Source organism: Chiloscyllium plagiosum, unplaced genomic scaffold (assembly GCF_037043375.1).
Source record: "Chiloscyllium plagiosum isolate Xiang-an unplaced genomic scaffold, Cpla_swu_hap1 HiC_scaffold_47, whole genome shotgun sequence".
NCBI lineage: Eukaryota > Metazoa > Chordata > Chondrichthyes > Orectolobiformes > Hemiscylliidae > Chiloscyllium > Chiloscyllium plagiosum.
Window position 1 is genome coordinate 2,012,579 of NW_028270185.1, and position 13,153 is coordinate 2,025,731.

The window sequence follows — 13,153 nt, forward strand, 5'->3', positions numbered from 1 at the left end:
CCTGGGGATTTATCCACTTTTAACCGTTTCAAGACACCCAGCGGTGGTGGAGGGTTGCTTTACAGACTGGAGGCCTGTGACCAGTGGAGTGCCACAAGGATCAGTGCTGGGCACTCTACTTTTTGTCCTCCTCTGTAATCTGGACATTTTTCAAGATGTCACCATCTATTTCCCTACAGTCTATATCTTCTATATCCTTTTCCACAATAAATACTGATTCAAAATATTCATTTAGTATCTCCCCCATTTTCTGTGGCTCCACACAAAGACTGCCGTGCTGATCTTTGAGGGGCCCTATTCTTTCCCTAGTTACCCTTTTGTCCTTAATATATTTGTAAAAACCCTTTGGATTCTCCTTAATTCTATTTGCCAAAGCTATCTCATGTCCCCGTTTTGCCCTCCTGATTTCCCTCTTAAGTATACTCCTACTTTCTTTATACTCTTCTAAGGATTCACTCGATCTATCCTGTGTATACCTGATATATGCTTCCTTCTTTTTCTTAACCAAACCCTCAATTTCTTTAGTCATCCAGCATTCCCTACACCTACCAGCCTTCCCTTTCACCCTGACAGTAATATATTTTCTTTGGGCTCTCGTTATCTCATTTCTAAAGGCTTCCCATTTTCCAGTCCCTTTACCTGCGAACATCTGCCTCCAATCAGCTTTCGAAAGTTCTTGCCTAATACCGTCAAAATTTGACTTTCTGCAATTTAGAACTTCAACTTTTAGATCTGGTCTATCCTTTTCCATCACTATTTTAAAACGAGTAGAATTATGGTCACTGGCCCCAAAGTGCTCCCCCACTGACACCTCAGCCACCTGCCCTGCCTTATTTCCCAAGAGTCAGTCAGGCTTTGCGCCTTCTCTAGTAGGGACTGGACAATAAATATTAGAGAGGTAAAAAAGATGACTGCAGATGCTGGAAACCAGATTCTGGATTAGAGTGGTGCGAGAAGAGCACAGCAGTTCAGGCAGCATCCAAGGAGCTTCGAAATCGACGTTTCGGGCAAAAGCCCTTCATCAGGAATAAAGGCAGTGAGCCTGAAGCATGGAGAGATAAACTAGAGGAGGGTGGGGGTGGGGAGAAAGTAGCATAGAGTACAATGGGTGAGTGGGGGAGGGGATGAAGGTGATAGGTCAGGGAGGAGGGTGGAGTGGATAGGTGAAAAAGGAGATAGGCAGGTAGGACAAGTCCGGACAAGTCATGGGGACAGTGCTGAGCTGGAAGTTTGGAATTAGGGTGAGGTGGGGGAAGGGGAAATGAGGAAACTGTTGAAGTCCACATTGATGCCCTGGTGTTGAAGTGTTCCGAGGCGGAAGATGAGGCGTTCTTCCTCCAGGCGTGAGGAAGCGGTGAGGGAGGCCCAGGACCTCCATGTTAGCCCAGCCAGTGATGGCCACAATCCTTGAAAAACATTTTAAAAAGTTAAAGTTGGCCCCTAATATCAATAAAGTTGTTATAGATCTGTGGGGTTTTGACCTGAGGGTCAGCACACCTCAAGTGAGGTTATAGGTTGGGATGGAGAGTCCTTCTTGTAATCTCAGATAGTGCAGAGGTTGAACCCACACTGTTGGCATCACTACGCATCATTAACCAGCCATCCTAGCTAACCAAGGTGAGATGTCTAAAACTAGGGGGCATGCATTTAAGGTGAAAGGGGGTAAGATCAAAGGAGATAAGAAAAACAACTTTCCTACACAGAGAGAGGTAGCAGTCTGGAACAGGGATGGTGGTGGAGGCAGACACGACAGGGACATTTAAGAGACCTTTACATAAGTTCATGAATATGCAAGAAATGGAGGGATAAGGACCAAGGGCAGGCAGAAGGGATTTGTTTAATTTGGCGCCAGGTTCAGCACAACATTGTGGGTTGAAGGGCCTGTTCCTGTATCATAGGTAGTGCCATAGAGACATACAGCAATGAGACAGACTATTCAGTCTAACTCCTCCACGCTGACCAGATATCCTAAATTAAGTGAGTCCCATTTGCCAGCATTTGGCCCATATCCTCTAAACCCTCCTATTCATATACGCATCCAGATGTCTTTTAAATGCTGTAATTGTACAGCCTCCACCACTTCCTCTGGCAGCTCAAATACACACCACCCTCTACGTGAAAAAGTTGCCTTTTAAATCTTTCCCCTCTCACCTTAAACCTATGTTCCTCTAGTTCTGGACTCTCCCACCCACAGGGAATCTGCAGCAGAGGTCTATGTTCCAACCAACCCCTGTCTGAGTTCACGAGTGACCCCATGCAATCCCTGAGATGGAGCCTGTTCCTTTGGGTGACTGACACAGTGCAGTGGAGGCAGTTACCAACACAGCTCTCACTGTAAATGCAAATGCAGCAAAAATAATCAGATTCCCGAGCCTGGAAGGATTGGCTTACTCCTTGTTTCTGCTACTGCTATTTCACGGTAGATTTGACAAGTGCAGTGGCTAAATGTGAATGTATCGATGGCTTTCTGAAGTAAAAGAAGATTAACTATTTGAAAGGCACAAAGCAGAGATGCAGAGAATGGATCGGAGCCAGATACAAAGTGGCCATTATTCAGGGTAAGCTGGAGTTTCTATCTCTCCTGTGGCCTGTGCGTAGAGACTTGGAATCTCAGCATTATACAACTTCAACCTGATTATAGAGAGAAACCACAGAGTGCAGCAATTAATCTTTCAAGGACTGCGGAAACAAATCTGCGGCAGAATTTAAAGAGTAAATTTCACAAAATTACAGTTATTACCATCAATAATAAATGCTGTTTCTTTAGTACTTATATTTGCTGCCCTTATAATGTAACATAGTGTGCAAGTTTCAATAAATAAAATTAAACAGCGGCTCTCTTGCCTAGTGAATATTAACAAGTTATAATAAAGTTCCAAAGTGGCCACTATTTTCTCCCTTGCCCCCATTCACTGAAGAAACAGATTATCTGATCCTCTTGGCTCTTTGTGAGACCTTGTTCTACACAGATCAGTGCTAACTTCTTTTGATTATAACGATGACCACCCTTCAGAAAATAATCTCACTGGCTGTAAAGCACTTTGGAAGTTCCCGAGGTTGTGAAAGACACACAAGCTGCTTTCTTTGTCACCGCTTATCCCGGAATTTTCAATCACAGGTTTTGCAAAACTTGGGAATTTTCGCTGACCTGCTCCCATCCCACCCAATGTTATTCCACTGGGGTTTGGCCAATAACTCAGAATCCCCCATGTCAGGTTTTAAGGGGTGTCACTCTGCTAACTTGCAGTCAACACTCATACATTTATCTTTACGGACAGGAAGCTACAATTCAGTCAGAAATTGTTCACCTGCCGTCCCAAAGAGTAATGTGAAGCATTAGTTTTGGTGACAGTGTGATGCCAGGTCTCTAGGTTAAATATATCAATTATTAGAAGACTGTATCAAAAAACACTTACATTGTCCAAATTGGGCACTTTGCTGATTGTGCAGTGCCCTGCAATCCTCAGAACACCTTATGCAATTTGATCAAATTCCACTTCCGGACAACACGTACCAAATAACCTTGACTATGTTAATAATTACACCAGAAACCAATTTAAGATTAGCAGTCAGGTTAGCATGTGCTATAAGCTTTACGTAAACACATTTTTCCCTTTTTATTCATTTCAGGCATAGGCCAGTATTTTTGCCCATCCCTAATTGCCTAGAAGGCAGGTAAGGGTCATTGCTGGGGGATTGGAGTCACTGTAGTGTCTGTAATGACATCATTCAGGTGGACATCATAGAATCTGAGTTCCCTGGTTGGAGGTGTTAACCTGGTCCGATCATGGAGCCCTGGCTGACAGATTTAAACAGGAGTGTCAGAGGTTCTGTTCACTCTGAGAGCTGGCTCTGAGGGAGCTGGGTCAGGTTTAGGGACTCTCCCCATGTAGATAACAGGGGACCTGGTGATGGGACACTGGCCTCTGCGGAGTTATTTCAGTCACATGCAGGCTAGGCCAGGTCAGAACAGCAGATTTCCTTCACTAAATGACATTTGTGAATCAGACAAACTTTTCCTGATGACTTTTCATGGTCATCATTAGATTCTTAATTCCAGAAATTAATTGCTATGGCAGGATTTGAACCCAGAACCTGGGTCTCTAACGATAATACTACTAGGACATTGTCTCCCTCTGACAGGAGCTGGTTCTTTGATGGAAAAAGAAATTTGAGCAGGCCTTGTGCCTTTTTTACTGACGAAAATTTCATGGAAACTGCCAATCCTTGATGTGTTTCCCATGGCAACAGCCTGACCAATCAGAGCCTGCCTGCCTGGTCTGAGTATAATTATCTACTTAAGATTGATTAGCCAACTGCCATTACAGCATCACCAATCCAAACATGGCCCAACCAATCAGCACCTTCTTCTCATCCTGTAGAAATTGCTGCTTGCTTTCTGAGTTTGGTTTTCTTGCATCCCTGTCCTGATAAGTCAAAATAAAAAAACTTTGACGTTGTGTCTTTTCTTAGCAATGCGTAAAGCAATGCTTCCTTAATAATATTTGGTACAATGTCCAATGCCATTTTGGTGAGTCTGATGAAATATAGAATCATAGAATCATACAGTATGGAGACAGACCCTTTGGCCCAACTAATCCATGCCGACCATGATCCCAAACTAAACTAGTCTCACCTGCTTGCATTTGGCCCATATCTCCGCAAACATTTTTTTCATCCAAATGTCATTGAAACATTGTAACTATACCTGCATCCATCAATTCCTCTGGGAGTTCATTCCACATGCTCAACACTCTCTGTGTAAAAAGGTTACCCCTCATACCTTTTTAAAAATCTTTCTCCTCTCACCTTAAAAATATCCCCCTGAGTCTTGAAATTCTCCACCCTAGGGAAAAGACAGCTGCCATGCACCTTATCTGTAGTCCTCATGATTTTATAAACCTCTGGAAGGTGACCACTTAACCTCCTAGGCTCCAGTGGAAATAAATCCCAATCTATCCAACATTTCCTTATAGCTCAAACCACCCTCCCCCCTGACCTATCACCTCCATCCCCTCCCCCACTCACCTATTGTACTCTATGCTACTTTCTCCCCACCCCCACCCTCCTCTCATTTATCTCTCCACCCTTCAGGCTCTCTGCCTGTATTCCTGATGAAGGGCTTTTGCCCGAAACGTCGATTTTCCTGTTCCTCGGATGCTGCCTGAACTGCTGTGCTTTTCCAGCACCACTCTGATCCAGAATCTGGTTTCCAGCATCTGCAGTCATTGTTTTTACCTCGTTGATTCAAACCTTCCATTCCTGACAACATCTTGATGAATCTTTTCTGAATCCTCTCCATCTTAATAATAACAGGGTGACCAGAACTGCACACGGTTCTCCAGAAGAGGCCTCACCAACGTCCTGCACAACCTCAACATGACACCCCAACTCCAATACTCAGAGGTCTGAGCAACGAAGACTGGCGTTCTATATATCTTCTCAAACACCCTGTCCACATGGGATGTGAATTTCAAAGAGTTATGTACTTGAACCCTGGGTCTCCCTGTTGTACAAGTTTAATTGGAAAAGTTTCTTGAGTTTGAAGGTAATGAGTCCATGTGTACCGAATCCTTTTGTAATAATGGGAATTACAGTGACTTGAGTCAGCAATGAATTAATTGTACTGGAAGTGACGCTGTTATTAAACATCTAAATCCTATTATTTCTTGCAAATAAATATCAGCTTTTTAATGGATTTAAGTATTGAGAAACCATCAGAGCATTTGATGAATTTAATAATCATGCAACCTTGAATATTCTCAAATGTAACCTTCTTGAATTTTATTTAACATTTTGTGTCAAGTCCTGAGGGGGCTGTCATCTAACTTCAAAGGGAGAGGACATGGTTTGATATTAAAGATGAGGATTATAAATAATACAGCATCACTGCTAGTTTTCTGCAAGTCTGCTACATGTGATGACTGATGATCAAATCCACGGATCAGACCCAGGATTGGATTTATAGCCCCAAGCTATGGAGAGGTGGATCAGTGAGCCAGAGACACCTCATGAGAAGGGAGTATTTCCTTTACATTTGAGTAATTTTACTAAAGACCGAAAGTTCATGTTCTAATTGCCCAAAAGGGCCTCAGATAGAGTGTCATTGACCCTCAAAGCAGCTGTGTGCAGAACTGCCAAGGGTCAAAGGGTGGAAATGATTCTCAAACACACTTCTTGGATCAGCATAAATCTACAATATGTAATATACCATGAGGATCTTGTAGTGTAAGGGGTTAGGTCTCAATCATTGACTCTCTCCCACTCTCAGGAGAAGTACAGGCTGATACCACTACTGCAGGTTCTGTTACCCTCGGGGCAGGTGGTAGTCACATGAAGGGGTGGGTGGGGCATTGGTTTGGTAGCGCACTCCTTTCACTGTTTTCACCTGACTTCTATTTTTTCCCCAATGGCAAGTCTCAAAGTGCTTGGCACCTTCCCGAGTGCTCCTCCTCCACTCAAGACAACCTTGGGCCAGTGATTCCCAGGTGTCTAGGAATGCCACACGGTAGGTGAGCCCCAGGTGGACAGAGGAAACACGCCAGGGCCTCATTGGGAAAGTATAATATTCCCACAGTCACCTGGGAATCACTAAGTCTCAATATGTGGCATGTGTAAGGACTCTGGAGTTTAACGCAGATAGTGGTTTGGAAACGTTTTAAAATTCATTCATGGGATGTAGGTGTCATTGGCTGTCATTTAATGCCCATTCCTAATTGCCCACAGGTCATTTAAGAGTCAATCCATTGCTGTGGGTCTGGAGTCATGCAGAGACAAGACTGAGTAAGGGAATCAGATGTGTCTTATCCTGCAGAATTGACAAGATTTCATGGTCATCATTCCAGTCTTAATTCCAGTTATTTTTCCTAAATCCAAATTCCAACATCTACCATGGCGAGATTTGAGCACAGCTCCCCAGAATGGACTCCTGATGCATGGATCCACTCAAACGGAAGGTGATATAACAGTGTGAGCTGTGCTGTGATGTCTACAGGAAGCAAGACTTACTCTTCACAGCAAAAAGGATTTCTCATGACTAATGTCACGTCCTTGGCATATTATTGATGGGTCTAGTGCCAGAGTTGGCCCACAGAAGACAAGAGTAACAACAATGGTTACAGATCCTTGGACTGTGACTGAATCCAGGAAATGATGGGTATGGTAAGCCAAGTCAGACAGTCCTTGCCCAACCTGTCTTATAAATGATCCACTACAGTACCTTTTATAACAGGACAATAACGCTTTTATTTCACTCATTTGTGGGATGTGGGTGTCACTGGCTGGGCCCAGTGTTTACTGCCCGACCCTAGTTGCCCCTTGAGAAGGTGGAGGTGAGCTGCCTCCTGCAGTCTGTCTGCTGTAGGTAGATCCATAATGCCCTCGGGAGGGAATTCCAGGATTTTACCCAATGACACTGAAGGAACAGCGATATATTTCTGAGTCAGGATGGTGAGTGGCTTGGAGGGGAACTTGCAGGGGGTGGTGTATCTGCTGCCCTTGTCCTTCTAGATGGAAGTGGCCGTGGGTTTGGAAGGTGCTGCCTGAGGATCTTTGGTGAATTTCTGCAGTGCATCTTGTAGATGGTACACACTGCTGCTACTGAGCATCGGTGGGGGAGGGAGTGGGTGTTTGTGGATGTGGTGCCAATCAAGTGGGGGGGGGGGCTGCTTTGTCCTGGATGGTGTCGGGTTTCTGGAGTGTTGTTGGAGCTGCCCCCATCCAGGGCAAGTGGGGAGTATTCCATCACATTCCTGACATGTGCCTGATGCTGGAAGGAACTGCAGAGGTTCTGAGGTTTTTTTCCCCCATTCGGTCATGGGAAGCTGGGATGTAGGTCTGCCTGACTGAGCCAGCATTGATCACTTGTCCCTAGTTGCCTGCCAAAATTGGTAGTAAACTGCCTTCTTCCTCAATGGGATTTTTAAAGAGGTGACTGGGTGTGTCAATGAGGGCTATGCTGTGGATATAGTCCATTTGGCACTTCAGCAAGGCTTTTGATAAGGTCCTACATTGGAGACTGATAGTGAAGGTAAGAGTTCAGGAGATCCAAGGAATTTGAGCAAATTGTATTGAGATTTGGTTGAGTGGCTGTCAGCTGAGGATGGTGGTCAGGATGGTGACTGGAAGTATGCGTCCAGTCGGGTTCCACAGGGGCCAGTGTTCGACCACTGGAGAAATTCCGATAAAATTCCAAAATCAAACAGAAGTTGATATAATTTGATATTTTGATTAACTATAACCCAGAGCTGCCTTTTGTCATTACTGTAGATGTCTCTTCCTCAGGACTAGATATTGATTTCAGTTGCACTGCAGGGGTAACGTGGACCATTCATTACACATGATAGAGATTGAACAGAGATATGCGGTGACCGAGAAAGAAGCATTAGTTACTACATGGGCTTGTGAAAAGATTGTAAATTATGTTCTTGGTTTATAAGCAAAATAGAGGCTGACCACAAACTCAGTGACACCCTTAAATTCTAAAGAGTTAGAAAGATTGGCACCACCAGGCATAATAGCTTAGACTGAGGATGATGTAGTTTACTGCAAAGACAGAGCATGTTCCAGGAAAACAGCAGACTGCAATCGATGTTTTGTCCCCATACCTGTGACAAGGTCTAAACAAGATGTGGTTTTTACTGAAAAGATGAAACCTTCATATCGATGGTAACCACCACTCAACCAGCAACAACGCCATGACTGAGTGACATCAGAAATACACAGAAATATCCGATTAGGACATGCTCAGGTCTCCGTACAATACATCAAACAATGACCAGTGGACAAGCTCATTCTCAATCAGTGTGAGGAGCAGAGAGGACACCTCAATGGATTGGATAATTTATTCAGACATGACAAGAGATTAATCATTCTGTCATCCTGACACTTGATATTTTGCAACGATTGGATCACAAAACATGTTGAGCCAGAACAAGATATTCCGGTCAGCATCCACATCTCTCAAAATAATTGGAAGGGATGATGTCCAGTTGTATTACTTCTCCTACTGTCACTGGCAGGTAGAAGATTGACCTGGCATTATCCTCCTTTCCATTAGGACCATTTGGGACACTATGGGTTGGAGCTCAACAAACACAAAGATAAAATGTTCTTGATCATTATAGACAGGTAGATAGAGAGAGGGGTAGAGAGATAAATAGAGAGATAAATAGAGAGATAGAGAGACAGACATGAAGCAGCTGCAGGGTCACATATCTGAAGTAGTGTTTATATTACTGAAGGAGGCATTCACAACATGTGGAAGCTCAGAGCTTTGTAATCTCAGACAATGGACTGCAGTTTCCCATCCCCGATAAGGATTTACACAAGGTTTGTCCAATATTTTCACAATGTTTTTGTCACTCAAAAAGGCCAACGAGAAATTTTGAAAGGTTAAGGTTTGGCACGTTAAACATAAACTTAAAACAAAAATGCAAAAACAATCAGTTGATCATTTGGAGAATGAATAATTAATGTAGGTAACTTTTAAAATATGACAAGCAGCAGGGATAACTGATAAACCTCTTTCTCCCCAAGTTCACTGAAGACGCAGAGCTAGAGAGAGGCAGACTAGACCACCAAGCCCGGCTCATTAGGAATGTGTGTGCACCAGAGCTGAGTGAAGGCTCTGTCTTAAATAGACACTGAGTTCACCAACAATGGCACACATGGACTTCAGCAGAATGCATACGAGATTGGGAATTGGAGTTGGGTACTTTCTTATCCTGGGTCTCCCTCCATTTCCAGCAGTGGGATAGCTTTTGGGTCTTGGGAAGGGAGGACTCAGAAATGGTCATGGGATGCATGTGTGCTTGTGTGTGTGTGTGTGTGCATGCGTGTGTGTGTGTGTGTGAGAGTGTGTGTGTGTATGTGTGTGTGTGCGTGTGTGTATATGTGTGTGTGTATGTGTGTGTGTATGTGAGTGTGTGTGAGTGCGTGTGTGTATGTGTGTGTGTATGTGTGTGTGTGCGCACGCATGTATGTATGTATGTATGTGTGTGTGTGCGCACGCATGTATGTGTGTATATGTGTGTGTGTGCCTCTCTCCAGCTTATCTCAGTTTCAGGGTCACACGTTTTCTCCTTCATTGCATTCCTCAGTCCCTCCCTCGAAGATTCCTTCCCTCGGTTAAAGGCATGTCCACTCCTCCCCTCAGAGTCTCCCTCCTTCACACACTCTCCCTCCCTCCCTCTCACCCTCACAACACTCCCTCCCTTACACACTCTCCCCCCCCTCACCTTCACCCATTCTCTCCCTCCCTCAGATCTACCTTAGACCTCCCTGTTCCTGTGCTCCTTTACTGTACTGTGGTGGGTTGGGGGGGTTACTGGGGGAGAGTGAGAAAGGACTTTCTGAAGAAGTCGCTGCCCATCCAACAGCGTCACCCCCCTCCATCTCCACCTCCACACCCCTATCTCACTGTGTCTGTTCGACATCTGCTGCTGACTGAACCTGGATGAATGGGGAGAAGACAGGAGAATGGGCTTGAGAAACATTTGAGTCATGACAAAATGGCAGCGCAGACTCACGGGGCTGAATGGCTTAATTTTGCTTCTGTATATAATAGTCCACAGCGCCTTTCTAATCGAGCCTTTCGGGGGGTTTGGACAAGGTCTGGTAGGACGTGGAAATGACTACATTCTGGATCCCTGTCCACCAAACAAAGTTTCATACGGCACTCACTGTGTCTCTCGGACTCGTGCACATTATTCCTTCACCATGACATGCAAGGTGAAGCTGAAAGGGGATTCCACATTGTCCAACTTGCATTTCTGGGTTCCCAGTGAACCATGTCCCAAAATAACAACGTTCCAGGTGAACCTCCCATAGGATACTGATTGAGAATTCAGTCCCCTGTTGTCTCACACACACTGAGGCCTTATGTAGTGGAGTGGGGATGTAAGTAAGGGGGAGGAGAATGAGGATGAGTACCATTCTAGTTAACAATGACAGACAAGACTATCGTGGGAATTAAATAAGATTTTACAAAAAGGGTTATAACAGAAGCAAGGCGATACCTTCTGAGCTAGTCCTGTAAAACTCATTGCAGCAGGATCATGACGACCCTGAGGGTTCACATCCACAGAAGTAGCTGGAGAGGAATCTTGTAGACCCTAAGAGCTGTATTAGCCTTGACAGCAGAATAGAGAGTAGGGGGGAGGCGATGGCTGAGTGATATTATCATTGGACTGTTAATCCAGAGACCCAGGTAATGTTCTAAGCACCAGGGTTCAAATACCACCATGGCAGATGGTGGAATTTGAATTCAGTTCAGTGTCTAATTATGACCATGAATCCATTGTTAGAAAAAAACCCATCTGGGTCACTGATGTCCTTTAGGGAAGGAAACTGTCATCCTTACCTGGTCTGACCTACATGTGACTCCTGACTCCACTGATGTGGCTGACTCTTAACTACCCTCGGGGCAATTAGGGATGGGCAATAAATGCTGACCCGGCCAGCTATACTCTTATCCCGTAAATGAATTTTTTAAAAATTCCTCTTGACAGAATAAGAGAAAAGCATAAGTTTGAAGATTATTGTACAAGAGTAAAGAGTAAACACTGTGTGTGTACATGATCACAGGGGAGATAAAGGCTAACAATATTCTGTATACATGTCGGACCGGGGGACAGACAGAGAGGCAGCCTAACACAGACAGCTCCCAGATGTTGTTTGAGTAAACACATAGTTAACCTGATACTCAAGTCCTCCTGTGGTCTGTGCAGAAAGTGATTGACTACAGCAGTCACATCAGCCAGCAGCCCTCCAACCAGGCGATCAGCTTTGGACTGAGGACCAAGCTCATTATGGTCCAGTGGAGGGTCAGACACCACCTCACAGCCTGACCTTCTTCAAAGTGAAATCAAAATGAAGCAACAAATCAGACATGCAATGATAACGGAAACAGAAAATGCTGAAGCTACTCAGCAGGTCTGGTGGTATCGATGGAGAGAGAAACAGAGTTAATGTTTTGAGTCCAGTGACCCTTCATCAGAACTAGAGGTGACTCAGGAAAGGTATTTATGCTGAAACTGGGGTGTTAGTGTAGGAGTGAGAAGATAGGTTCCCACAGAGCACAGCCGGTGAGAAAGGCAGAGAGACAAACAAATGGATAGGTGGGTCAGACATGCTCCACCTTCTCCACTGAAGCAATGTCCCACACAGCTGAAGCAGTGGTCAACAAACGTGATACCAGGACCAGAGATATTTGTCCATTCTCCTTGTGTCCAACAGAGACCATGTAGAAGAGAGACCATGGTGTCCCTGGTAGGGTCAACATTTATTACCCATCCCTAATTGCCCTGGACCTGAATGGCTTGCTTGGCCATTTCAGAGGGCAATTAAGAGTCAGGCTTCAGGATTTAGCTGAAGAATTATTCACCTTCCCCTACTCCTGGTTAAATCTCACTGCCTTGGTAACCGACCTCAGTGGTTCCACAGGATGCCACTGCCCAGTTACATAGCAATATCTGCCATCACGGAGAGACAAGGAGATCCAGACATGGGTGGGTGAAGGGGTTAGAGGGAGTCAATGCTGCATTGGGAGGAGCACCCATAATTCCCACCCACATGAACAGAGCCACAACATCTTGCCACAGCCTGACCACTTCTGTTTGTGAGATCTTACTGTGAATTATATAGTTCCCACTTTTGCAAACATTCCAACAATTTCAGCGTGATTTTGCAGTATCTAGCAGGACAAACATATAGATATTTTCTAACCGACCCATTCAGAGATGTTAGTACACGACACTGGAGTAGGGGTGTCTTGAACCCCAGTTTCCTGGCTCAGAGCTAGGGATACTATCTCTGTGTCACAGGAGTCAAAAGAGCATGTGAATTCATGACCTCTCTAATGGGGAACACATGCTCAGTCCCTTCCAGTAATGTAAGCTGCACACACTCCACCATTCCTCTCCAGTTAGAGAGTGTCTACACAGGGGTGTATGTACATATGGGTGCATGGGATGGGTGACTATTTGTGCATCTGTGTGTGGGCATGTGGATCTGTCTGTGCACCTGTGTGTGCGAGTGTGTGTGAGTGAGAGAGAGAGAGATAGAGAGTGTGTGTGTGTACATATGTGAGTGTCCATGTGCAGGTGTATACCTGTGTGTACATGTGGGTGTATTTGTGTACATAAGTGAATGT

The 13,153-nt window shown here is 44.7% G+C and overlaps 1 protein-coding gene across 5 annotated transcripts in view; it reads right to left on the minus strand.

Annotated features, from left to right (window-relative positions):
• Positions 1-13,153, minus strand: part of LOC122542727 (leucine-rich repeat and fibronectin type III domain-containing protein 1-like protein) — a 274,125-nt gene that overhangs the window by 161,932 nt on the left and 99,040 nt on the right. Inside the window, exon 1 of one of the 5 annotated variants that reach the window (XM_087983857.1) lies at positions 3,417-3,478. The exons of the other annotated variants lie outside the window; for them this stretch is intronic. The gene's annotated coding sequence lies outside the window, so the exon portion shown is untranslated. Of the gene's footprint in view, positions 1-3,416; positions 3,479-13,153 lie in introns of those variants that run through there. 5 annotated transcript variants of the gene reach the window in all.